At 42.2% G+C, this 26,981-nt stretch overlaps 3 long non-coding RNA genes across 4 annotated transcripts; all 3 read right to left on the bottom strand.

Annotated features, from left to right (window-relative positions):
* Positions 1–9,167: 9,167 nt before the first annotated feature.
* On the bottom strand, positions 9,168–9,432 carry LOC149998733 (uncharacterized). The gene is made up of 2 exons (XR_016514201.1): positions 9,384–9,432; positions 9,168–9,274 (listed from the first exon to the last, which is right to left on the bottom strand). It is a non-coding gene; the product is annotated as an uncharacterized LOC149998733 (long non-coding RNA).
* A 2-nt stretch (positions 9,433–9,434) lies between these two features.
* LOC149998732 (uncharacterized) lies at positions 9,435–15,047 on the bottom strand. Of its 2 annotated transcripts, XR_016514200.1 has the most exons (4): positions 14,945–15,047; positions 11,635–11,681; positions 9,575–9,629; positions 9,435–9,493 (listed from the first exon to the last, which is right to left on the bottom strand). It is a non-coding gene; the product is annotated as an uncharacterized LOC149998732 (long non-coding RNA). The 2 variants fall into 2 exon arrangements; XR_016514199.1 differs by having other exon boundaries at positions 9,456–9,629.
* A 1,014-nt stretch (positions 15,048–16,061) lies between these two features.
* LOC149998731 (uncharacterized) lies at positions 16,062–18,547 on the bottom strand. The gene is made up of 3 exons (XR_016514353.1): positions 18,501–18,547; positions 16,434–16,571; positions 16,062–16,182 (listed from the first exon to the last, which is right to left on the bottom strand). It is a non-coding gene; the product is annotated as an uncharacterized LOC149998731 (long non-coding RNA).
* Between the last annotated feature and the right edge of the window lie 8,434 nt (positions 18,548–26,981).

The raw sequence follows: 26,981 nt of genomic DNA, 5'->3' as shown, positions 1-26,981 counted from the left end.
TGTTTCATTCAGCATAGCCTCCACTTCTTCCTTTATGCATTTGCCATACTTAAGCATATGTGTCAAGCCTGTGAGCATCTTTATCACCAGTGTTTTCAACTCTACATCTGTTAGGTTGGCTATCTCCTCGTCACTTAGTTCTCCCACTGGAATCTTGATCTGTCCCCTCTTTTGGGCCATACTTCTTTGTCTCCTCATCTTGACAGGCTCCCGTGTTTGTTTGCCTCTGTGTCCCAGGTAGAGCTGTTGCACTTGTTACATTGTAAAAGGTGGAGCCTTAGGTATTTGTCATTACGGGGTGAACGATTTCACCAACTTGTGGTGCTGTTATGTTGGGGAGAGGTCTGAGAGGAAACAATACCACACCCGCCCCTTTTCCAGGCACTTCTCCCACCTCCATATGGGACTGGCGCCTCTCTAGCTTTGCCCTGGCTGTCGTTCCCAGAGTGGGTGGGTCCGTGGACGTTCTAGGACTGTGGGGGCCCTTTAAATAAGCGGACTCTGCTGAGAGACTGGACTCTTCCTCCGCCCCAACCCCCACTGGTTTGCACAGTCAGAAGCAATGAGGCTTGATTTTCTCCAGCGCTGGAATCATGAGCTGCATGGTCTGGTCTGGTGCTGGGAGTGCTCCCCAGGTGTCCCTCCCTAGTTTTTGAAATGTGTGACTGCACTTTTACCGGCCTGACACTGCTGCCGCCGCCACCGCTGCTGCCACCACACGACAGTCCTCTCTGCCTCGGCTCTGCTCCTCCTTTCTGTTTGGATAAGTATTTCTTCTTTCTATCTTTGTTTGTTGGACTTCCATGCAGCTCTATTTTCAAGAACTTCTGGTTGTCTCTAGTTTTGAGGTAGTTGTATTCCTTCTTAGTTGTGGAGGGAGATGCAGCGTGTCTGTCTAGGCCTCCATCTGGCCAGAAGTCCAAGTCAGCATCTTCTTAAAAATAAAGTATTTGAGGAAGGTTGAAGACTAAAAGTTTCAAATTTAGAGCACAAAGGAGAAGAAATGTGCACATGCAAAGTGTTAGTGTCCTTCATATATCAAGGAAAAAACCCACAGGAAAAAGACAAACACATTATTATCATAAAAACATGTTTTTCCTGACCAACATCTATTTTATATCATTCCTGGTGCCAGAAATCCATAGTTCCTTTGAGAAGCCACTTTTCCCCGTAATCCTCTAACTTTACGTGATGTTTACCCAACTCACAATTCAGGAGTGTGCCTTGATTCACTTAAGCAAATTGGTGAAACACATTCCCATAGCCACAGCAATTGGTTAGGAATAAGGATTCTGAACTACGTTAGTCAAATCCAAAAGAACCCAGTGATGTTTTCCAATGGAGACATAGCCTCTCTCTTCCCTGAAGAAAATGAACAAGGATTCATGTAACACTGGGGGGCACCTGGACTCTCACATGGAAAGGCAATCAGAAAGAGAAGAAAATAGCAGCTGTGGGATATCACAGGGCTGCCGCATCCAGCCTGGCCTGGACCCAGAGCCACCCCAGGACCTTCATTCTTGGAGCCACAAGGGACATTTATTCAAGCTTCTCAGAGTTAGGTTTGTTTGCTTGTTTGTTTTCCTCCTTGAAACTACCAGTATCCTGAGAAATACAGTCTTGTATCTATGCGGAGATACAGGGTCTGTTAAAAGTGACAGCCCCCAGCTGAAGAGTGGAATTAGCTGAACCGAAACAGCAGGAGGGGATTTGCAGAGTACCTTGCTAAATGCAACTGGGTTTTAAACTTTGTTGGGCGTGAGAATTACCTGGAGGTTTGTTAAAACACAGATTGCTGTGTTCCACCTTCTAAAGGAGGGAGGGGTGCTTAGAACTGGCCATTCTAGTGAGCCCCCAGGTGTTGCTCATGCTGTCCTCTGGGCACCCCGTTTGAGAACCGCTCTTACACGGTATCACTGCTGTGGGTTGAACCGTGGTCTGTGATACCGTCGGTGGGTGCTAAGGCCCTGTGCCAAATACTAAGGCTGCAACATTATAGAATTTGATAAGTAAGGTTCTGAATATTGTCATATAATAGGCACTTCTTGCATTCATCGGTAAGGTCCTTTAAGAAAGAGTTCAGCCTACTTGGAAATGGGCTCATCTGTAATCAGGAAAGGAAAAGAATCAGCTTTGCTAAAAAAGGCCTTTCCTGTCGACTCTCACCAGTAATCTGGAGTCTAGAAGGGCTGTAAATACAGACATTTCTACTCCAAGCTCAAGGTAGGGTGAACAGAAGCAGGTGAGGTGAGAGACTTAACAGGAGAAAAACCTGGGGTCTAACTATGGCCCTAACTCCCCCTCCCCATCCTCTCCTATGAAATATTTGTCTTCCCTGCTTGGACAATCAGCTCCCTGTGAATGTGTAGGGAGGACATGGCTCTGTGCACATTTATCGCTTCTGCACGTTGCCCCATCTCCACAGGGGCCAAGATGGAGGCAGAGGTCTCTCGCCAGAGGGCAAGGAGGTGGGGTCCAGGTGACTGTACTATTGAGGCCCGCACTAGGAAGGACACATTCCCAGCCCCCGTTGAAATGCAAGACATAAGACTGGACAAGCTCTTTGCTTCTGGTTGTCTAGCCCATGGCATTGGTCAGAAGCAAAGAGTTCAGAAACCTACTATTAGAAGAGTGTTACGTTGCCGAAGAAACCACAAGACCGCCTCAAACGGCTGTCGATTGCTCAACACCCGAGGCAAACCCCAGACTCCTAACTCACGTGGACGGGAGGTAGGCAGCCCCCAGAAAAAAGGGCTCTTCCCAAGCACATGCATGCGTCCATAGAGAACATTCCCCGGGAGGTCAACCAGGGGGCTGACCAAGAGTCAGTCATATCTCAGACTCTGAAAGGCCCTGTACACAGGTTAACAATGTGATCCCCATCCTCCCCCTTTCCTCACAGTGGCCTTTGTTCTATTACTTTCTTCTCAACACTTGTATTTAGGGAATGTTGAGCTGGTTAAGCTTCTCTTTTGGCTTTGGGTTGCTGGACGTTGAGAAATAGTTCAGTGTAAATGAGCAGGTTTTGTTTGTCCCTCAGTGCTGGATTCCAACGGGGAATAAACGGGGACATCATCACTGCTTCTTTGGAGACAAAAGCTCCGGTAGTGCCTTCACACATATCACAGGTGTGGGGGGTACTGGTGTTAGGGGAATGTGGCCCTCATAATAAATGGGAATTGTAAATGTTGCCTGGGAGAAGTGTGTGCATTCATGAGAGAGAGAGAGAGAGAGAGAGAGAGAGAGAGAGAGAGAGAGAGAGAGAGAGAGAAAGAAGAAGGAGGAGGAGGAGGAGAAGAAGAAAGAAGAAGAAGAAGAAAAAGAAAAGAAGAAGAAGGAGAAGAAGAAGAAGAAGAAGAAGAAGAAGAAGAAGAAGAAGAAGAAGAAGAAGAAGAAGAAGAAGAAGAAGAAGAAGGAGAAGGAGAAGAAGAAGAAAAGAAGAAGGAGAAGGAGGAGAAGAAGAAGAAGAAGAAGAAGAAGAAGAAGAAGAAGAAGAAGAAGAAGAAGAAGAAGAAGGAGAAGGAGAAGAAGGAGGAGGAGAAGGAGAAGGAGAAGGAGAAGAAGGAGAAGGAGAAGGAGAAGGAGAAGAAGGAAGAAGAAGAAGAAGAAAGGGGAAGGTAGCCAGGGAGCCAAGGAGAGAGAGAAGCGGGCAAAAGGACTTGCTCGTTGCATTGCCCTCATTATATAAAAGCCATTGTGGCACACAGATGGTTATGAATGGCCAAGCTGAGCTCTGTCTTCTCTGTGTCCACTCAGAATCCAACCAGAAAATGGTTCCAATGGATAGAGTATGATCCATCAAGGGGTAGGGTAAGGGAGGGTAAGATGAAACCAGAGAGGTAAATGATACATGCTCACTGAAAAATAAATCATATTTAAAAAGTGCAGAAAATAAAAAAGAAAAGTTGCCATTCCTAAAAGAAATATGTATTAATCCCATTTCCTTTAAGAAACCAGTTAGCTATTTGATATGTATCTTTCCAAAAATTTGCCTTTGCAAATACACATATGTATATGTAGCTTTAAAAATAATAGCATTTTATAATACATACAGGTCTATAGCATACCTGTGGAGCATGTGTGCATATACTAGGTGTAAACAGAGATAACTTTTGCACATAATATTGTGGACACTTTCCATAGATATAGACGTGTTTATCCTTTTTACTGACTGCAGAATATTCCATTGGTGGGCATCTCAGTCTTCTACTGCTTTAATCCTTATTTGGTTGTTTCCATTTGTTTGTTGTTTAGAACCCATGCTGAGAAGAATATCCCTGTGCCTATACCGGGTGAGGCAAAAGTAGGTTTACAGTTGTGAACACATGAAACATGGTTTATTCTTGTATTGTTATTTATTAATTACTATATTATTTTCCATATGAACAACTGTAAACCTACTTTCGTCCCACCCTGTATATTCCTGTCCTTTGGCAGTGCTGCTACAAAATAGATCCCTAGAGATGGACTCAGGGCCGATGATACCTAGGTCAAGTAGTACGTGCATTTTAATGTTTGCTCAATAGGGGCAAAGGGGATACTGTTAGTAATTATGCTGCCACAACTGATATAAGCTGGATTTTCCCAGGTAAGGAGGTTGTATATGATTCTCCAACCTATGTGCAGTGTCGTCGGGAGGAAGGGTCAAGCTCAGCTACCTTCCACAGGGTCACTTGACCAATGGGAAAATCACCCCGTGCGATGGGAGTGCAGCAAATCAAGTTCATGCCAGAAAGACAGACAGACAGACAGACAGACAGAAACAAACAAACAGAAGAGAGTGGCCAGCCTAGTGGGTTCCACCTTTGTGGAGGAGAGGTCATCACTTCTCCTCTGGAAGGGATCTCAAGAAGGTAACTTGTAAATAGTGGAAGTGTCTGCAAGCAAAGTGACTCTCTTTACAGTTGGATGTTCTAGAATGAAGGACAAACTGAAGGCATAGTTTATGGTGGCACTCAAGGCCCACTGGATCAAGCTTTGCCTGAAGCTAATGTTACTTCTTCAAGTTTTAGTTATGTGAGTGAATGAGTTCCCTTTATTGGTTAAGCCAGATTGAGTCAGCTTTTCTGATCCTAGAACCCAAACCATCCCTAACTGATACAGACCGCAGTGCTGCAAGTAGCAGACCCCGAAACCTGGGATTGGCTGGGCCAGGAGTTGAAGGCAGTGAGGACACCTCTACCTAGCACAGCAGCTGCTTACCCCCATGACCTGTTTCAGATTCTTACCAAGGTTGCATCAAGAAGAAAAAGTCAGGATGTTGTAGTCCGGTTACTTCTCGCATAAATCAGTAAAGCCTATTGAGAAAGAGATTAGCTCACTTTGAAGTTGGCTCCTCGGAGAGCAGAGAAGGAAAACATGTCATTTGCTTATAAGAGGCCATTTTGGCTCGCTGCCTGCAAATCCAGCTCATTGAGAATCAGTGATCTGGGAGAGAATTCTCCTCTCCAAGCTAATGTTAGTATAAGCAGAAATGGAAAGATGGGAGACTAGGAAGGACGAATATAGTGGGGTACATAAGCAGCCTGATCCTCCCCCTTTTCAGACTCCTCTTTTTAAAACTCTAGCTTGTGAACAAAATGAACAATCATGTTCTTTGTGAAGGCGGACCTGGGATGCAGTCAGAGGCAGGGAGCTAATTGTGGTGACCTCCATGCTGCAGCATTGCTTCATCAGCAGAGTGCAGTGTGCAGCTGGAAGTCAGGGCAATGGCGAGGCCGTGTGGCGGTGAAAGGATTGACCAGGGCTCCCGGGGCTGAGCTGCGCGAGGCTTTCCACAAAGGCGTTCCTAAAGTGACACTGGACGACAGCGTGCGGATTGCTGGGGGGAGGGGAGTATAAGGGGACGAAATGGTCATGGGGAAAAAAATACCACAAAGATTACATTTTTTTAAAAAGTGACACTGGCTGACACATTTTTGGATTCTAATTAGCCATCCAGTGGGATTGACCAAAAACGACCACCAGCCTTGAAAAATTGAAAGGGAGTTACTTGTATCGCTGCTGAACCCCCGAGGCTGGCCCAAAACAGCCTTCAACGGCACCCCGACTGTGGTTCTCACACCTGTGTGCATGAACATCACCTCAGGAGTTTTTCAATTCCTGAGCCCAGGCCCCACCAAAGTCCCACTGAATTTGTAACTTTGGAGTGAAGTCGTGCTACTGGGAATTCTTCAAAGCTCGCTGGTCGCCGGAGTGATTCTAATGTGAATTCCATCTCCAACAGGAAATAAGACTTTATACCCATACAATGCTAAGAGAGAGAAAAGCCGTTGGCAGAATTTGAGCACCTGAAGAGCAGGGATCTTGCCTTTTATGTCTGTCTCTGTATCCCCAGGTGACCCTGGCTGGTTTGGCTCAGTGGATTGAGCGTCGGCCTGCGAGCTAAGTGTCGCTGGTTCGATCTTCCAGTCAGGGCACATCAGAGAAGGAAAACTCTGACTCCAAAAAACCTCCGCTGCCTTGCGGCATACCTCTTCAGGGGAAAGGCTAAGGGAGTAAACCCCGACAGAAAATCCGGAGCCGGAGTCCCTAAGGCGGTTTGACGTTGTAGTCAACACCGGCAACTCCTGCGGCGCACCTGAAGCCAAGCTGTATTGACTCCGTCTTTCCCTTGGACCTTCAGCTGCGAAGAGAGGGGGGGTCTGCTGCATGGGCAACAGCAGACCCTCCATATCACCCTGCCCAGGCTCTGTAGCTTCAGCTTCACTGGAGAGGACACTCCAGCGTCATCACAAGATGTCGATTCAACACGGGAGGAGACAGATACCGTGTCACTCCCGGGTTGGACTGCACAGCCATTCTCGGCGGTGCAGATAGACTCTTAAGAAGCTACACCATCGTCTCTCGAGACGGACGGCTGCCGACACGCCAATGTATCCCCAGGGCCTAGAAAGAGACTGCTTTACAGTAAACGCTCAATAAATAAAGTGAATTAGAAAAGAAACTAAAAACCCTGGCCGGGTAACTCCGTTGGTCAGAGTATACGCCAAAGTTGCGGGTTTGATCTCTGGTTAGAGCACATACAAGAATCAACCAATGAATGCACAGGTAAGTGGAACAACAAATCCAACATCTCTCTGTTTGTCTCTCTCTCTCTCTCTCTTCTTTTCTCTTTCTCAAAAATCATTTTTAAGAAAGGTATGGAAAAAGGTAGATATTCAGAATTTAACATAATTCTTGCCGGGTCCTACATTTTGTTTGTTTACTTGTTTTCTAATTTTATTAGGCAAAAAGAGAAGATATTCGGTGAGCTATTTGCTTGATTTGTGAAATCTTTTCTGGGGGGAATGGGGACATCTGTAATAGTGTCGACAATAAAAATAAAGTAAAAAAATTCTTTGTGGTTTTCATTTAACATGGAGGATTTCTTGTAACATATTCCCATAAAAATCTTTAAAATAATGCTGTATATTTGAAGTGAAATGAGGAGGTTGTTAATTGGTCAATGTTGATTGTTTGTTTACATGAATCATGATCCTATTAACAATATTCTCTTCCTAAATACCAGCAATGTTAGACTTAAATTATCTAAATAATTAACTCAATTTTTAAAATATGCTTTATTGATTATGCTGTTACAGTTGTCCCAATTTGTTTTCCCTTTATTCCCCTCTGCCCAGTGCACCCCCACTTAGTCCATGCCCTTTGGTTGTGTATATAGTTCTTCTCAACATCTTCCTGTCTACTCCACTCCCTCCTACTATGCTTCTTAATTCCTGTACCATCTCCCTCCCTTTCGCCGCTTCCTCCTCTCCACTGACCTCCCCCCATAATGTTCTCCATACCTATCATTCTTTTCCCACTCTCGTTGCCTACTTAGTGATCTCTATCATGATCTGTGCCATCCTTGCAGTTTTATGTTTACCTTTGCTTTCTGGGCAGGGCTGTCACACCTCCTATGCTATAGGGGGCGGAGCCCCATGCACTCATCACAACCGGCTGACCCTTCTCACCATGTTGTGGCATTTTTGTGGGGGCAGGGGTCCAAGATGAATTCCTGCCGTTCACTCTCTGCTGAGAGACTGGGAGCCTCCTCCTCTGTCCCCACCCACTCTGGGCCTCACAGTCCAAGGCAATGGGGGTCTGCCTTCCCCGGAGTTGGAATCGCAAGCTGACGGGTCTGGTCTACAGCCAGGGGTGCTCTCCAGGCGCTTCTCGCCTCCCCTTAAATACGGGTGTCTATGCTTACCACCGTCCCACCACCATTGCCGTTGCTGCCGCCACCAGCACAGTTTGACCTCTCCACCCCAGCTTCACACCTCCTACGCTTCTGGACGAGCACCACTTCTTTATAACTTCCTACGTTGGACTTCCATTTATTTTCTGGAACTTCTAGTTATTTCTGGTTTTGTGGTAGTTGTAGTCCTTCTTAGTTGTGGAGGGAGATGGAGCGTGTCACTCTAGGCCTCCATCTTGGCTGGAAGTCTCCTGTGTGTGTTTGCCTGTGTCTTAGGTAGAGCTGTCGCTCCTGTTACATTGTAAGGGGCCGAGCCTTAGGGATTCCTCGATTTTTTATGTTAGCTTGCTATTGTATACTCAACCTTTGACTGAAAGATGAATAAAGCTTTTATTAATTTAGCTGACATTACTAAATTACTTATTTTCTTAATGACTTTTATCTAATTAGAGTCTTAATCTGAAATGACTTTCTTCCCTTAACTGTGCTCTACTAGCTTGTAAGGATGGAGAACCCGTTACACCAAGACAGGGCACACATTTGTGCAAGTTTAAGATCTCAGGGGAGAAGACAGGCCCCGCCGTAAAGGCAGGCTCAGGGATCCAAATATTCTGACAGCCCTAAGACCTGATGATGGGGGGCCACAACAGGGGTCAAGTATGTTGTACATAACTGGCACTTGGTGAGCCAGGGGCCAGAGCACCAGGATAAATTGTTATTTGACTTAATAACCCACACCCCTGGAGGATGATGTATCTTCCAGTTCTCGGGGACAGACTATATTGGGGGACACGGGGGAGAGGAGTCCCTCTTCACCCTTGTTTGACCACACTGCTGCTTGAGGAAGTGCTGGCTACCCCAGGAGTCCTGCTTCAGCCTTGCTTTTCTTGCTTATGGCTCGTGCTATTTGTGTGTATATGTATTTATCTATTTACATTTTAATTCTTTCCCTCGTGGCTAGAGGTGGTTACAAACGTACACATTTCAGTAGAGAAAAACAATTTATTAGTAACCTGGTTCACTCAGCAGGAGGATCAGGTGTCACTTTCTACTACTACTGAGTCCAAGTCCTCATAGGAGGCTCCCTCCTTTGTTCTGGGGAGAGAAAAAGAAGGTCAAAGCTTTTACTCTTGAAAGGAACAATGAAACTATTCATTATTTCCCCCTTTTAGACAGGAATTCTAAATAACTCCCAGTTATTTACATGTCGGAAGGCTCCTCCTCATCAGAGGAACCCATGTTTTGCAAATGCTCTGCCTCTTCTTTTCTGAAAGGGCCATATGCACCCCGCAGCCAGCTCCAGAAACCGCCCTTCTAGAAAACAGAGAGGGAAACTTGATTCCTGCCTGTCCCCCACTTTGTCCCGCCACAGTGCTTGATCTTCCTGAAATTTACCTCCATCTGGCTTTCCACCGATCGGTCCTTATTCAGGAGTCGTGAGAAAAAGCCCCTTGGAGGAAAACGCATACCAACAATTAGTGATTTATCCCTGGCCTTATTAGGACTAAATGGGTACCTGGGTCCATACTCAGAGGCAAAGTCACTGTAGACCTGGGACCTTGGAAATGATTCCTTGCACACTGGGCTTCCAGGGGTTCTCTGTGTCTCTTTAAAATGTCCCTGCCATGTCTCTGGGGTGACCTCTGTGTGTGGTCTGGCATGGAGTACAGGCGGGATTTTCAGCCCCACTCACTGTCCTGGCCCTTGGTCAAGCGCCCTGAGGTGCATTGGGGTGGGGGGTGGGGTGGGGATGCATAGTCACACTGGGCAGAAGCAGTTTGCTCTCTCCAGAAGCATTTCACATCCGTCCCATTTAGACTTAGTCCCACATGCACCCTTTGCTGGGGGTGGGGTTGAGGGTAAGAAGGTGCTTTCAACTTTCTAGCTGCTTTATCCTATAAGTTAAATCACACAACTAAATGCCTGAGTCCAAATAGCAGTTAGCTAAGTTAGCTAGCGTGCTGACTTTCGTACTGCAGGCTGTCACTGCTGAGTGAGTTGTGAAGTCAGTTTACAAGTCACAACCAGCACTAGAATACAAAATATTCTTTTTGACGAAACAGAATAGAAAAAAATCAGAGTGCATAATGAGTCTGTTTTAGAAACGACTTATGTCTGTGCGGTACGTGCGTACTGAGTTCTGACATAAAGTGTAGCTCACAGCCCAAGCACAGGGTAATCAATGGAGAGACCCCCAGCTGTAAAGGCACCATCTTCTTTCTGACACTCACTAGCAGTGTGGCCATGGAGCAAGATATTTCCCTTCCTCCTCTCTGTTTCCTTATTATTAAAAAAAGACAAACTACTGCGTAAGGTCTTGCCCAGTTAAAACTCTATGAAGTTGGGATAAAGGGAATAGAGAGAGTAGGGGCCTGAAAACCAGGAGGACGGGAAGGGATATTTTTCTGCCACCTTACAGGAAGGACTCATATAGTCTACCTTTCGTCAGCCTTGAAGGAGACCAGAGCCTTTACCCTAAGGCCACGTGGCTTTTCCTATCCCTCCCCCAGAGCTTCTACCACCGGCAGGAATAAGTATAACCAAGACCTCCCCCTTTGTTCCCTGTTTCCTTAAAGGACCAGTGGCAGCAGATGCATCTGTGCCAGTCACACACTCTGTCAGCTTTGGCTACGGAGCTCATTTTGCAAAGTCCAGGCAAAGCACCAGAGTGAACAAGTGTTGTTTCCAAACTTAGCGGTTTCCTCACTGTAAAATGAGACTGAGGTAGAGTTCTAAGTTCTCCTCTAGTTCTTTCTTTTCTTTTTCTTTTTTTTTTTTTTTAACTTTTCTAAGCATTTATTTTATGATAAATTTACTTTCAAGTCTTTCTTTCTTCAGTTCCTTATGGGACTTTTTATTTTTCTTTTATTTTCTATGCATCTTCCTCTTCTGGTTCAGGACCAAGCTGCTCTTTTTCAGGGAGGAGCATCTCAGTGCGGCAGGCCTGAGAGCCCTTGTGGGGGTTAATCCACCATGAGCGCCGTAAGCTCTGCGCTGCATCTTGGGAGCTTTGCTCACCTGGATGTGCTCAATGCCCAGAGAGTCTGCACCCCAACCCTTAAGTTCAGCACTGCTCTCTGCAGTTTTAAGCATGTGCAGCAAAAACGCAGCACTCTTTTGGGGGCACCAACCTGCACCCAGCCCCAGTCTTTGGCCTGGGCACTCCTACCAACTCCACCATTGTAAGGACAGAATGGCACATATTGCTTCTGCAAAGTGACATCCTTTAGCTGCTTGGTGGCTTTTCAGATATGCATACCCTTTTGGCCTGGCAGTTTCCCAAGTGTTCTCAAAGTGAACATGAATATTTAAAACTCTTGATTTGCATGATTTTGTGGGGTTTTCTGGGTCAAATGAGTAGCGCACCATTTTCAGAGGTCACCTCAGGCCACCTCCAGGAAGAAGCTCCTCTAGTTGTAAACTCCTACTTTGAAAACTGTCAGACTAATATTTACCTTGGCTTTCCTCCATCATTGTCCGCAGGTGTTCTTTTGGCACAGAACTGTTTTAGGAAGAAAGCGACATCACAATTATTCATCACAATGACCACTCTCTCTAAATCTTTATTTGTTCCCTTCTAAGTAAGGTGATAACTTTCTTGAGGACAGGAATTTGTTGAATATCCTTTGACTCTTCTTCCATAGTCCCTAAGTCCCTAGGATCTTGCAGGGAGCTGGCAATGCGTTTCATTGGCTGCTTTGGATAACATTCAGCAGTTAGTCCCTAATAAAAGCTCTTAGAAGTAGAAAAAGAAACTAAAAGTATCTACCGGAAACAACGCAGCAGCTTTGTTTTAAGTTCAAGAACAAGAGTAGGATGCCTGTTATTACTGTTACTATTCATCATTGTTGAGGAGGTCCTAATCAATTTAATAAGAAAAGTGAAGTATTGGAAAGAGACAAAACGCATGTGCATAGGAGATGATGCCAAACCTAAAAGTGCAAGAGCATCGACTAGAATTTTAATGTCAAGTAAAATGGCAATTCAGTAAGTAAATCCAAAATCAAATGATTAATACGCAAACCTCAAGAGTTTTCCCACGTACCACAAAAGACTAATTTAAAAATGAAAGAAAGATCCCACTTGCAACATCAATAAAAATGCATCAAGTACCTAGAAACGGACTTAACAAAAAATGCGTAAGACCTACGTGATCAAAACATTAAAATTCTTCTGAAGGACATTAGGAAGAATACACGACGTGAAGATACCGTGTTCCTAGTTGTTGTGAAGATGTCAGTTCCCTTCAAATGAACCTACCGATGTAATGCAATCTATTCAAATTCCAAGAGAGTTTTTAAACAAAACCTGGCCAGCTGGTATTTGGCAGGGAAAATATGCAGCAATAGCTACAAAATGTATGAAAAAGAAGATAAAAAAGCAGCAGCTTACCCTACCAGACATCAAAATATGTTATAAAGAAATTGGAATTACATAGTGATACTGTCACTGGTACAAAAAAAGATAACTAGATCAACAGACTAGAGTCCAAAGAGAGCTTTTTAGACCAGGAAAGAAAGAATGAGTCATTCAATAAAAGATTTTAAAACAATTAAATCTTCACGTAGGGGGAAAACAGTCAACCACACTAAAAACAAAACCAATACTAGACAGATTTCTTTTTTAAATTATGAATAAAAGAAATATTATAAAAAGGACTAAAAGACAATGTCAGAGACCACTTTCATGCCATGAGGTAACAAAGGCCTCGCTAACAAAACCCATACCCCATAAGCCGTGAGATGATCGGCAGATAGGGTGACAGAAAATCAACACACATCCTGCTCCGCACAGCCCTTGCCCTCTTCTCCCCTTGTTTGTTTGTTTTCTCCCTGTTGATTTATGGAAGTCCTTTGATATTAAATATCTTCATAGTTTCAGTGGTTTTCGTTGAATTTCAAAATTTCAAATATTTCTCAGTGTTGTGGTCTTTAAGGAGACAGAACAGTCAGGCAAACCATCCTCAAAAAGCTTATCATCTAACTGGGGAGAGGAAATAATGAAACCACATAAATAAACACAAATGCGAGATTAAACTCCATAGAAATTAAATGCATTATAGGAGTTTATAGAAAATCCAAAAAAGCAAAGGCCATATGCTCACTAGAGAGGGAGAGGGTATTGTCTGGGCACTGGCCAATGACTTCTTCCCAGAGACCTTGGCAAGCCACCCCCATGCTAGTCCCCAGCCCCTAGGCTCAGAAGTCAGACTCTTCACCAAGAGAGGGCTCACTTCTTCCGATCGGGGTAGTCTCACCTTGTCAATACTGCAGTGCTAATAAAAAATCAGAAGGCCAAGATTACGGCCTGACAGTGAGAATTACATCTGTTCCACAGACAACACCTGTGTCTACACGATCAGGGAAATACACTCAGAAGCACAGTCAGAAGGCTACTTGGTGAGAACAGACTTAGAACAATAGGAATCAGCTGAATCCCGTGTTTAAAGGAAAAGACTGCATTAGCTGGATCCATGCATCTCCCCAACAGGCACAGCCTGGCTAGTGGGCCGGACTCTCCACGTCTGCTGCCTGAGGTGCCATCTCTACTCTTAGGCACTGCTAGGATGGGCAATGCCCATGTCAGACTCTCCCTCACCTGTTCTGAGCTTTTATTGCTGACCAACCCTCCTGCAAATAGACATGTTTTCTTTAGCAGTTACACATCCAGCCAGGTATTTCTCAAGTCTGGTCGACCAGGAGGCCATTTGGTCCGTACACATCTCTGCTCTGCTCCATGATGTGTTGACCTTGGGGAGCTGCCTTTTAAAAACTTACTTACCATATTTTTAAGTTCTCATGGCAGGGGAATGCCTCACTACTGCCCACGCCCTGAAAGGGTGATAAATCTCACAGAAGAAGGAGGACTAGCAGGGCTGAAATAGGAATTTGAGCTGGCTTTTGAGAGATTCACAGGACTTGCAGCAGAGGCAGAGCAAAATAAGGGAATTTTAGATGGGCAAAGGCACGAACAAAAGTAGAAATGGGCATGGTGTGGCTAGGTTATGGTGGGGGGCTGCCATGACCATTGAAAATGTAAACAAGGTATTAGGTTGGATTAGTAGGGTAGTCAAGATTGTCAGCTAATTATATCACTTTTAATATTAGCTCCTACCTGTTGGGAAAACAAGCCATTGTGTAATTGAAGAAAAGGCACACAGGCAAGCTCCAGGAAGAGGTGAGTATAAATACGACATGCTTTAGAGAGGCCTGATGCAGGATTTAGTTTGCTATGTTTTAACTGAACCTATTTACACCATGCTTTTTACACACTGGAGAAGAAAACCGCTAAGTAAATCTAATCAATTGACAAGATCACACTTTTATCTTTTAGCCATGTCCTTTTGACCAGGGTGACATAACTTTATGAGGGTGGAGAGTCTAAATCTCTCCTCAGTTCAGCCAACAAGAAATCAATGGTAGAAAGAGAGTAATTGGTAATACATCAAATCAACATCATCCATTTTGAGTTGAAGAAATTTTGCTGTCATGTCTACTCTGGCCTAGTATAAGTTCTCACAATAGTACAGTGGCTTGTTATCTTGATTTCAGTTCCACACAATCTCTGGGAGTGGGCTTCCTTTAAAAATCTCTGGAATATAATGTGTAATAAAATAATAAAGCATATCTCAGCATTCATGACTAAAGAAAAATATCAAGGAGGAGTAGGTGGGAAAGTGGCTTTGATTTTCAGTTTGTGGGTTCTGACTCTATGCTAAAGACAGAATGTATTCTGGGAAGCTGAACGAACCGTTCGTTGTCTTACCGTAATGAGACAGAAGATTGCAGTTAAACCTGTCGCCACTACGATAACAGGAGAGGCTAATAGGAGTATCTCCTTATAGCCATATCTTGGCACATTTCTGATGACCTTAAAAGAGAAAAACAAGCAATAGTTTTAAAAAACAAACCAAAGAGATGGAAAAGATAAAAATTAACTATTCTTAAGCCTGTGCTAAAGAATAGCTAACTATTCTTAACTACCACTCTAAAATCCCACTCTTTCAGGTGAATGGCTTACGAGGAGAGACCCCAAAACCCCCAGAATTTATTTAAAAAATATTGTGTGTTTATCCTTACATGCTTAAACTTCAGTCCCCTTTACAGTACTCTCTATTTGATGCAATACACCTATTGAGACATTTTTTTCCACTGCTCAAAACGGTTTTTGAACTTGTCAATTTTGATGCCATTTAGTGCTTCTGCTGTTTTTTTTGTTTCACTGATTCCACATTGGCAAAACAAATCCCCTTGAGGAATTTTTCATCCAGGGAAACACAAAAAGTCACTCAGGGCAAGACTGGGTGAATAGGGAGGGTGGGGTGTGGGGGTCATGCCGTTTGTGTCCAGAACGGCTGAACACTCAGCAAGGTGTGCGCAGGCGCACTTGTAAATCACCCATCAAGTATGTTGAAAGAGTCTTCCAAAAAAAATTCACTGATGCCTAACACACCCTCTCACAACAAAACCAGCTGGTACACTCTTACAGATGGGTTCCTAGAATACTCCCCTAGTGGAGGAAACCTGTACTACAAGGGGCCCGCCCTCCAGAAGACAATTCTGGGTTTTGGGGGGTTCCCTCTCATGTAGGTTCTTAAAGAGCATATCGTATCTAATGTGTTATGCAATCATAGTATTAGCATTTTCTTGTGCAATTTATTTATCTTGTGTGTTAGGTCCTCTTGGTGTCTACCCTAGGAACAGTGGCACCACTGTCTAAATGAGCAAAGTAGAAGATCACTGTCATGGGTCTTGGCCAAAGTCACATGGCTAAGACAAGAGACAGTGTGGGTGCCTCTGGTCTTCCTACCTCAGTGCTTTCATGGCACGTCCTCACTAACTCACTGTCCAGGCCTCGTGCCTCAGGAGCTGTCCTTACCTTACGTGGCTCCTCCTCTTCCTCTTCACCCTGGGCTCCTGTCTTTCCATTTGCCCATTTGTTCATGTCCTCTGGCTTGGAGACCTCTTCTTTTTCTGGTTCCCTGAGCAAATCTTTTACTAAATCTGTTCCAAAAAATAGTTTCCTCCATTTATTTTTGTAACTTGAATTGTAAAATTTAGGTTTAAGAAGGGTCCCTCTGTTGTTTTTCAAATGACTCAAGGGCATACCTCCATCTTGTACATTTGAAAAAGGGAGTTTAATGAATGGTAATAACATTGATTCTATACCTGCTTTTTAATCTCCGAGAAATAAGGCAGTCTGTACTGTAGTGCACTAATGACATCACTGTTATCATTAAAGTCTAGCTGCTTACCCAGAATGGCTAACAATTTCTTCTCCTTTTGGCCCAAGGAGACCTCCTCTGGCTGAATTGTCAGCTCACTGCCCGCATTCTTATTGCCTTGTAACCCTCTCATGAAGGAGCCTTTTGGATTTTTTAAATGTGGTTCATCTGTCAAAAAAGAAGAGACCATTTTTGATCATGAAGGACTCATGGGACAGCTTTTTGTCAGTCCAAAGCCCTACATGCCAGTCAAATAAGTTGGGAATCAGCAAATATCGGAATGTTGTTCAGAGAGGAGAAAAATAAACCCCAACTTAAACCCGATTGGCAACACAACAAAAGGAGAAAAGGTATGTTTTTAAAGGGCGTTCCACAGCATGAAATAGAGTAACCATATTTAGGATGATTCCCTTGATCCCCAAGGGCCAGTTGCCAGGTACTGAAGAAAAACCAAGGCTGGAAGACCCCACTCAGTTACACTCGCTGCAGATCTACTGCGATTCCTCACGTTCATGGTCCCCACCCTGTCCTGCTCAGATGCAGAGGGAGCATGAGGCTTCCCCGCTCCGCCTCTTCGTGTGCTCGTGTTCTTGCCTCCATCACAGGTGAGCGTGATTAAAACCCACGGCTAACAGGTCTTCATCTGGACATGCCCTTCTCCACTTACCCACCAAAGCATTACTTTGGTCATTGCTTCTACACATCCCTGCCCCCAGAACAAAAGGCTCTATACAGAAAAATAACTCTATGTCCACTCTTGCTCTGTGCTTAAATTTAGGCACGCATCTGGAATGTGGGTTAAGAGACTTGGCAGGTTGTGTGCCACTGTGGAATGTTCAATACATCTATGGAATAATACTTTGGGGTCCTAATATACAGAAGGGAAAAGGCAACTGTTGTCAGATGCCTGCTTTGCTTTCCTTTCATGTCTTTTCTTACATTTTCAGCTTTACTTGGGGAACCATCCAAAGCTTCTGACTGCATGAAGGTCAAGTGTATCATTGTACAACTGGGTTTCCATTCCAGAATAATGAAAGTATTGCTGTGGAAGCTGAGGGTCAGAGAAGGAGTTGAGGGTCCCAAAGTGGGGAGCTTGTGGAGCCCCAAAAGGAAAGCCAGAGATCTGAGTACTAGGTGACAACACTTAACACTCTCTAACCTTGTTTTTACTCTCCTGTTAAAGGAGATTAAAATGCCTGCTCTGCCCACCTTTGGGGTAGAAGAGAGTAATATAATAGGCCAAAAATTTGTTTTTGAAAAATGAGCCACACTCTCTTAATATAAGTAGCACAGTGTTATTATTTATGATGTGCCCCAGATCACTGCCAGAGACCCACATTCACACTATCTGGGCATGAAAGCACATTTTGGAAGTTATCAGATGGTGTGAATAAGCCTAATTTGTAGAAAAATACTTAAAAGCACCCAAGTGTTTGGTGGATAGAAAACCGTGCGCTTCAGAGCAAGTTCAGAGTTGGACAGTCTAAGAATACAAGAGGCCTCCCACCCATTAGAAGGATTTGGTAGTCGCTTCTGATAATAAAACCAGAAATTCAGATCCCAAATAGAATTTTCATAAAATACAGTCACTCGTACTCTTTTTATAAAATTGCAAAACAAACAAAATAAAAACATAGCTCTACCTGTCCAACGAGGCAAAGGACAGATGAGGCCTAACGCATCCAGAGCCAGTTTACAGGCTGTGCCACTGACCAACAGGTTCTCATTTGGACGGAAAGCGCCAGCTGAGCACCGCACGCACTGTGTGTTCATTGCTGTTAATCCCCTGCCCCCTTCCTTTCTCTTTTTCCTGCGTCTCGCTTTTAGCAAGGAAGCGATTCTCAGAAATATAGGGAGTTAAACTCTGGATGAATGAATAAAAATAACACGGTGACCTTATTTGTTTAAAAACTTACCATCACTGGGACAACTGTAATAGAACAACAATTTTAAAAAAGAAAGAAAAAAACAAAAACAGCAACAACAACGAACCTTCGAAAGGTATTTTCAAAGGAAAACAACTTATCATCATCAATCAAAAATTAAAACAAATAAAATGAAAATGAAAGAATTTACCACTGGGCAATTCAGACTCACCACAAGTTGTGTGTGTCAGACAGTCAGCGGGGCAGTGTAATTTCACTCTCTGACTGACCCTCTCAATGTTCTCTCTGAATTTGCAGAGGCAGCAGGCCAAATTATGAGGGAGGATCCTATAAAGGGAAAGGCAGAAAATTAAATTATTGGCAGAAAAGCTATTTGAGCAGGTAGAAGAGGTGGGCAGAGGCTACCAGAGGGCTGTGCAAAGAAGCGTTGTGGGGGCTTCCCACCTGAACAGTTTGGGGGGCATCAGCTGGCCATCGGTTATTCTTTTGGTAATCCTCACTGGGGAATGTGCTTATTGATTTTAGAGAGAAGGGAAGGGAGGGAGAGAGAGAGAAAGAGAAACATCTATGTGAGAGAGAAACTAACCGGGACCCTCAGCGAAACCCTAGGCTGGCTGGAAATGGAACCCGCGACCCTTTGGTTTACAGGAAGACTCTCCAACTCACTGAGCCACACCAGCCAGGGCAGCCATTTGCTCTCTTGAATATTGTCAATAAATAGAGGGGAGGACAGAAGAGTAAGAATGGCAGCGGGTATGGTATGCCTAGACTAAAGGTGATAGGCACTAGAATCGGTGACACTGATCTGTAGTTATAATTCAGATGTATCTCCTTCTCCCAACCCAGAAGTCTCACTTTGGGTGGAGAGTACACTAGGAGGGGGAAATCTTCTAAGAAGGCTCTGGATAAGTCCCTAACTTATAAATCCCTAATTGTGAGTGGTAAATGTATTAGAAGTTACTCTGGGCATAAAGAAAAACATTACGTGGTTAAATAGTAGCAGATTGCATTGGGCAAATCTAGGCAATATGAACATTCAAAAGAATAATGATAATAAGGTATAACATAATTAATTTAAAGAAGAGCCCATGAGTTCACAATAATACTCAAAAAGAAAATAGGTAAACTATTATTTATAGAATAATTCCAGCTAATAAATGTAGTAGGAATAATAAAATTAGAAAAATAGTGTCACTTTGTAACCACCAATGTAGTAATCGATCAGACACAAATTATTACTGAGGCACAATTGGGTAAAAAGTTGAGAGGAGAATGTTCGCTGATCTTAAAGCAACATTCAACAGATTATTTATTAATTACCAAGGAAAAAATAACTTTACAATGGAGGGATCTGGAAAATACCATGTTCACCAAAAGATCAAATTTAGCATTATAAGCCACTTAAAATGATGAGGTAGAAAGGATATATCACTTATGTAGTATTCCTTCCAAAATATTTTACTTTGAATCTAATCATGAGCAAACAGACAAATCCAGACTATGGGACAATTCATAAGACAACAATCTTAGACACATCCAAAATGCCAGTGTCATAAGAGACAGAAAATAAAAAGGGTAGATAAATATTTTAGATTAAAGGAAATGAAGACAAGACATGCGATGCCTGATCTTTGATTAGATTCTGGATCAAAACAAAACAGACTTAAAAAATATTATTGAGGCAGGGGGGAGAATATAACTGGCTTTAGACCAAGATGGGATCAATTTGACCTCCTGCCTAAAACAATTTAAAAACCAGACAAAATATATGTAACAACAGTTCTCAAGAAATTGAAATTCAGGTAATGAAGGACAGTGACTCCCAAGAGACAGGAAACAAATTAAGTAAGCCCTCTGATGCATTTGTTCTAGCTTACTGCTCTGAGCTTCCAGGTCATGATGTAAGGAAGAAAAAAACCCACAGAGACTGGTTAACTCCCTAAGGAATGGATATGAGAGTTGGGGAAACCAAGGTGACTGGAATGCACAAAGCAGAATACTAGGAAAGAAAAGAAGTACACAGACAAGCACTCTGGGGATATGCAGAGAGATCTCTTGAGTATTCAACAAGGTACTGGATGGTGCCTGTGTGTGAAGAGTTGCTTGAGCCCAGGAAAAGAACCACATGAAAGGATCAGAGAGAAGAATAACTGGATATCACCCACTGTTAGGAATAGTGCCTGCTCCAAGAAGCTGGAGATTAAAAACTACAGTGTCTAAATGAAAAAGACACTGGAGGGGGGATAAATGGTAATGGGGGAAAGATGCAATAAATGCCTACATAAATATAAAACCCGAAAAGAACAAGAAAAAGACACTGGGTAGGGTTACTGGCGTATTAGACACTGCAGAAGAAGAAAAGACCGGTGACTTTACAATGTAGCAATACAAACTATACAAAATGAAACGCCAAGAGAAACAACCAACAACAAAGATGAACAGAGCCACAGGGAGCTGGGCAACAACTTCAGGTGGCCTAATGTATGTGTGCTTAGAGTCCATGAAAGGGGGGAGACATAAAAGTCTGCATAAATAGCCCCAAATCGTTCCCATTGGTGAACACCGAACACTCACATGTCCAAGAAGGCCAGTGAACTCCATGCACAAGAATTATGCCCAAAACTATACTGAAGCACATCATAATCAAATTGCTCAAAACCAGCAATAAAGAGAAAATATTAAAATCAATCCAAGGGGGAAAATAAAACCACTATATAAGAGGAACAAAGATAAAAATTACAGTAGATTTTTTTGTTGGCAATAATGTAAGCCAAAACTCCCAGTGCAAAAAATATATATATATATATTTGAGGTAGTGAAGTGGGGAAGGGGACCCAACAACTATCAAGCTAGACATCTCTACCCATGACCTTTCAAAAACAAAAGCAAGATACTCTCAGACATCCAAAAGCTGAAAGAATTCTCCACTAGTAGATCTGCACTGTAAGAAATGTTAAAGGAGGTCGTTTTCAGCAAAAGAAAACTGTTACCAGATGGAAATACAGATTATTACAAATTCTGAAGGACACTTGAATTGGTAATGACTTAGGTTAATATGTAAGATTTTTCTTATTATTTAAGTATCTTTACAGATAATTGATTATTTAAACACAAAATATAGTGTGGTGTTTATAATGTAAGTAAAAGTAAAGTGTATTGAAAGCAACAGCACAGAGGCCAGGAGGGACAAATGGAAGTACACTATTGCAAGGTTCTTATACCATTGATGAAACCATAAAATATCATTGGAAGAGAGATTGTGAGAAGGTAAAGATGCATACTATAAACCATAAAGCAATCACTGAAATAACAAAATCTGAGCTATAGCTTTTTAGCCCACAAAGAAAATAAAATACTCAAATGTATTCAATCCAAAAGCACAAATGAAAAGAAAACAACAACAGGCAAACAGATGGGACAAATAAAAAACAAATAGCAAGACAGTAGATTTCAATGTAATTGCATCAATCATTACATTAATTGGAAATGGTCTAACACAGTTATCACACTAGATAAAAAAAGGAAAAGCCATCTTTATGTGTCTACAAGAACCAACTTCAATAGAAAGATACACATAGGTTAAAAGGATAGAAAATATACTATGCTAACACTAACCAAAAGAAAGCTGGAGTGGAGATATTTCCATAAGACAAAGTCAATGTCAAAGCATATTACCAGGGATGAAGGAGACTATATTTCATCAAAATAAATATGTCAAATAATGAAGACATTACCTAGAAACTTATACACCTGATAACAGAGCTTAAACATAGATGAAGGAAAGTGAGAATGACCAGGAGAAATGAACAAATCCACACTTATAATTGGATACTTTAACATTTTTCTTTCAGTGATTGATAGAGCAAGTAGATAGAAAATCAACAAGGATATAGAAGACTAGAAGAACACTATCCACCTACATGATGTGTGTAAGACACTCCTCCCCAAATCAGCAGGATGTACACTTTTTTCAAGTGGATGCATAAGATTTGCCAAAATAGACCATATTCTGGCCTATTACCAGAATTTACTGGCTATAAAGTCAGTTTCAATAATTTAAAAAGGATTTTAGTTATTCAATATACGTTCTCTAACAACAGTGAAAGTAAATCAGAAGTTAACAGATCTATAAAAAAAAAGTCCACAGTTTTGACAACTAAAAAACATGCTTCTGAATAACCCTATGGGTCAAAGAAAAAATTCATAAGGGAGATTAGAAACTATTTTGAACTGACTGAAACAGAAAACATGAGATGTCAACACGTGGGATGTTGCTAAAGCAATACTCAGCTTCTGCAGCTTCCATCTTAAGAAACCAGAGAAAGGACTTCAGTCAAGTTGCAGGTATAGGCAGACATGCTTCAGCAGCCCCTTGCACGAGCATAAGAAATATCACAACTATCCTCAAAACAAAAAACACCCAGAACGGTCAGAAAATCGAACTGCATGGAAGTCCGACAACCAATGATTTAAAGGAGCCATATTCGTCCAGACGGGTATGAGGGATGGAGCCGGGGCGGAAAGGACACTGTGTGGTGCTGGTGAGGAAGCACCAATGGCTGGCAGAACAGGCAGTCCTACATTCATGTGTGGTGCATAAAGATCGAGTGATCCCAATCCAAGGCCAGACCACACAGCCCAGGGCGCCAACACCAGAAAAATAAAGCATAATACCTTCTGGCTATAAAAACCAGTGTGGGTTGGGGTGGCGGAAGAAACCACTTGTCACTCAAGCGAGTCTGCTTAGAGGGCCCCCACAGTTCTAGAATGCACTCAAACCCACCCACTCTGGGAACCACCACCAGTGCAACAGCTAGAGGGGTGCCAGTGGGTGAAGTGACTGGAAGCAGGGTGAGTGCCGAGCAAGCCTCCAGAAGCCAGGCAGTGGCATTGTCCTCTCTCTGACCCCTCCTCCACAAACAGAGCCACAGAGTGGTGAAACGGGTTGCCCCGCCCTGGCAAATACCCAAAGCTCCACCCCATACAACTTAACAGATGTGCTAAGACAGGGAGTCAAAGCAGCTCTACCTCGTACACAGAAACAAACACAGGGAGGCTGCCTGGTTGAGGAAACAAAGGAATATGGCCCAAATGAAAGAACAGAACAAAACTCCAGGAAAAGAACTAAACAAAATGGAGATAGCCAACCTATCTGATGCAGATTTCAAAAACACTGCTGATAAGGATGCTCAGAGAACTCACTGAGTACTGCAAAAGCATAAGGGAAGAAAGGAAGGCTACACTAAGTGGAATAAAGAAAAATCCACAGGGAATCAACAGTGAAGGGAAGGAAGCCAGGGTGCAAATCAATGATTTGGAACATAAGGAAGAAGTCAACAGTCATCCAGAAGAGAATGAAGAAATATGGAAGTTAAAAAAATGAGGAGAGAATAAGAAAACTCTGGGACACCTCCAAAAGTACCAACATCCGAATCATAGGGATGCCAGAAGCAGAAGAGGAAGAGCAAGGAAGTCTATTTGAAAAAATAATGAAAGTAAACTTCCCTAATCTGGCAAAGGAAATAGACATACAAGTCCGGGAAGCACAGAGAGTCCCAAATAAGTCGGACCCAAAGAGGACCACACCAAGATACGCCATCATTAAAATGCTAAATGGTAAAGGTAGAGAGAGAATCTTAAAAGCTGCAAGAAAAAAGCAGAGAGTTACCTACAGAGGAGTTCCTTTAAGCCTATCAGCTGATTTCTCAGAAGATACTTTGCAGGCAAGAAGGGACTGGCAAGAAGTATTCAAAGTGATGAGAAACAAGGACCGAAACCAAGATTACTCTATCCAGCAAAGCTATCATTTAGAACGGAAGGGCCAAAAAAAAGTAGAAACAACGCAAACATCCATTAACTGATGACCGCTTAAACAGACTGGTATCTTCACACAACTGGAAAATTACACGGCAATAAAAAGCAATGAACTACTCATAGATGCAATAACATGAATGAATTCCAAAAGGATTATGCTAACTGAAAGAAGCCAACACAAAAGGCTACACTTTACATGATTTCATTGATAAGAGACTCTGGAAAAGGCAAGACTATCGTGACAAAAATCAAATTGGTACTTGCCAGGGACTAATGGTGGGAGGAGGAACTGAGTGCAAAAAATCATGAGGAGCCTTTTAGGTATGATGAAAGTATTCTGTATCTCAAATAGCATGGTGGCACATAAATACACATTTCTCAAAACTCACTGAACTGTATACTTTAAAATAGTGAATTTTATTAAATAAGAATCTGACTTAAGAAAATAATAAGGCAAACCTCCTAAAAGAACAACTAAGTGAAAATAAATATAAGAAAAATCAACTTACAGTTTTTCCAAATTAGTGTTTAGCGCGAGGATGCGCTCAACTGTGGTGAGTGACACATCTGTTTTCCCCAGGTCTCTGAAGGAGAAAGTCCAAACATGCATCAAATGAACCCAAAGACAAAATTCTGTACTTGAAAGGGCACTTAATATCTGCTTACTTCAGTTTTGGCTTCTCTGTCAAGCCAGCTCGAAAGTTTACTTGCTGTGGATAATAATTTCAGAGAGCTCTTCTTGAAGAAATTTAAATTTATTTGCATCATCAAATTAATGATGTCGGTGAACAGTACAATCTACTTTTTTTTAGCCATTATTCTACTTCTAATTCTCAGTAGCATCCACCACTTCATTACTCTTTAAAAAATACATAATGTACAAGTTATTCCTTTTTCCTTTCTGAGATCAATGGTGTTTCTACATGCTTCTCAAGTTACATATCAGTGTGTGTTCTTTAACACCGCTGCCTTTCTCTGCTGGCTGCCTTGTCCACCTGCTTTCTCTCTTAATCATTTTTCTGCGCCAATAACTTTGTTTTTTTTCAATAGGGAAAGATATTTTATTTATTTTTTATTTTTAAAAATATTTTTAAATTTATTTTTAGAGAGAGGGGAAGAAAGGGAGAGAAACATCAATGTGTGGCTGCCTCTCATGCTTCCCCAACAGGGGACCTGGCCCTCAACCCAGGCACGTGCCCTGACTGGGAAGAGAGCTGGCTGCACTTTGGTTCACAGGCCAGCGCTCAATCCACTGAGCCACACCAGCCAGGGCTACTGTGCCAATAACTTTTATGCAATAAACCAGTTATAATTTAAATGACGACTTTTTAGTCAAAATGCAAAATGCTAACTCTTTGACGAAAGTAGAAAGGAGCAGAAATCATCTCACGAACCAAGAGATTGTCGCAATACTTACAGATATTTTAATGCTGGCAAATTAAAAAGATAGGGATCATCAAGACTTCTCAAAGGGTTATGGCTGAGGATTCTGAAAAAAATGCAATAGAATAAAAATTATCTGCATTTTCAATAATTGCCCCGAAAGTTTATATTCATTTTATTGGTACAAAACTAGAAGGTTAAAAAAATATTATTTTCTGTCTTTACTAATAGATCACCCAGAGAATCTGTAAAACACTCTTTGTTGGGGAGCTACCCAGGTCTCTAAATGATAAAGTGGGGAAGAGAACGTGGAAGAAGAAGAAGAAGAAGGAGAAGGAGAAGGAGAAGGAGAAGGAGAAGGAGAAGGAGAAGGAGAAGGAGAAGGAGAAGGAGGAGAAGGAGAAGGAGAAGGAGAAGGAGAAGGAGAAGAAGAAGAAGAAGAAGAAGAAGAAGAAGAAGAAGAAGAAGAAGAAGAAGAAGAAGAAGAAGAAATAAGCGGATAGCAAAGAAAAAAGTATGCCAAAGAACTTTCAGATGGAAAACCCTAGAGGTGACTATGCTGACAGGAAACTCTTGCTCTACAGAAAATACTTATTGTGGCATCCTCCATAATTCAAGTTGCTTTTCTTCATCTACAGAAAGTTTTTTAAATTCCAGTTTAAACCACCCAGTTAAAAATAAAAATAGGACCAACTCCTTGGTTTTAGAGCCAAAGAAGGGATAAATCTTAAGAGGAACTGGTGAAAACCACACTCTCATCACATACTCCCATGTGTATTCTTATATCACAGGCTTCCTTACATTTCATGTAATCACCTGTTTACTTGTCAATTTCTTGGACTGTTAGTGCCTAAAATTTTCTAGGTATTTAATAAATGTTTGTTTAATAAATAAATAACATTTTAACTGCATATCAGTAAAATGAACAAGTGTGTTTTTTGACAAAATTTTGTATTTCAAATGCTGAAATAAATTTTATTCTTGACTCTTTAAAACAAGCAAAACAGACAAAAATAAGAAAGAAAAGAAAGTCTGTTTTTAGGTTAACTCTTCTCAAGAATCGTTAGTGTAACCCTCACAATAATCTTACTGATAAATATTATTATTACCCCATTTTACAAATGAGAAAACTGAGGCACAGAGAGGTTGTATTGCTTGTCCTAGGTCATCAAGCTAGTAAGAAGCAGAGGTGGCATTGAACCCAGTTCTGACTCCAAAGCCTGTTTAACTTCTATGAAGAAAAGGGGTTTAAAATAACTTGTAATTTAACCTTACTTGTGAGACCACTAAATAAAGAAATAGATTTTCAAATTTCATGTACCCATCTGGGAGACCCTCAATGATAAATTACATTTTCTGTTTTTATTTCTGTTTCCTAATCATCCCCCACGATTAAATATTTAACTAACGTATAGTCAAGTTTAAAACCATGTTGTAGGCAAATTAGTAAAAATTATGAAGTAAGGACACCTGAAAATTCGTTTCTACAAAAGCA

This window comes from Furipterus horrens, unplaced genomic scaffold, assembly GCF_987537825.1.
Source record: "Furipterus horrens unplaced genomic scaffold, mFurHor1.1.pri manual_scaffold_11, whole genome shotgun sequence".
Lineage (NCBI taxonomy): Eukaryota > Metazoa > Chordata > Mammalia > Chiroptera > Furipteridae > Furipterus > Furipterus horrens.
Note: the sequence above shows the minus strand (reverse complement) of the source record. Positions and strands in the feature narration are given on the sequence as shown.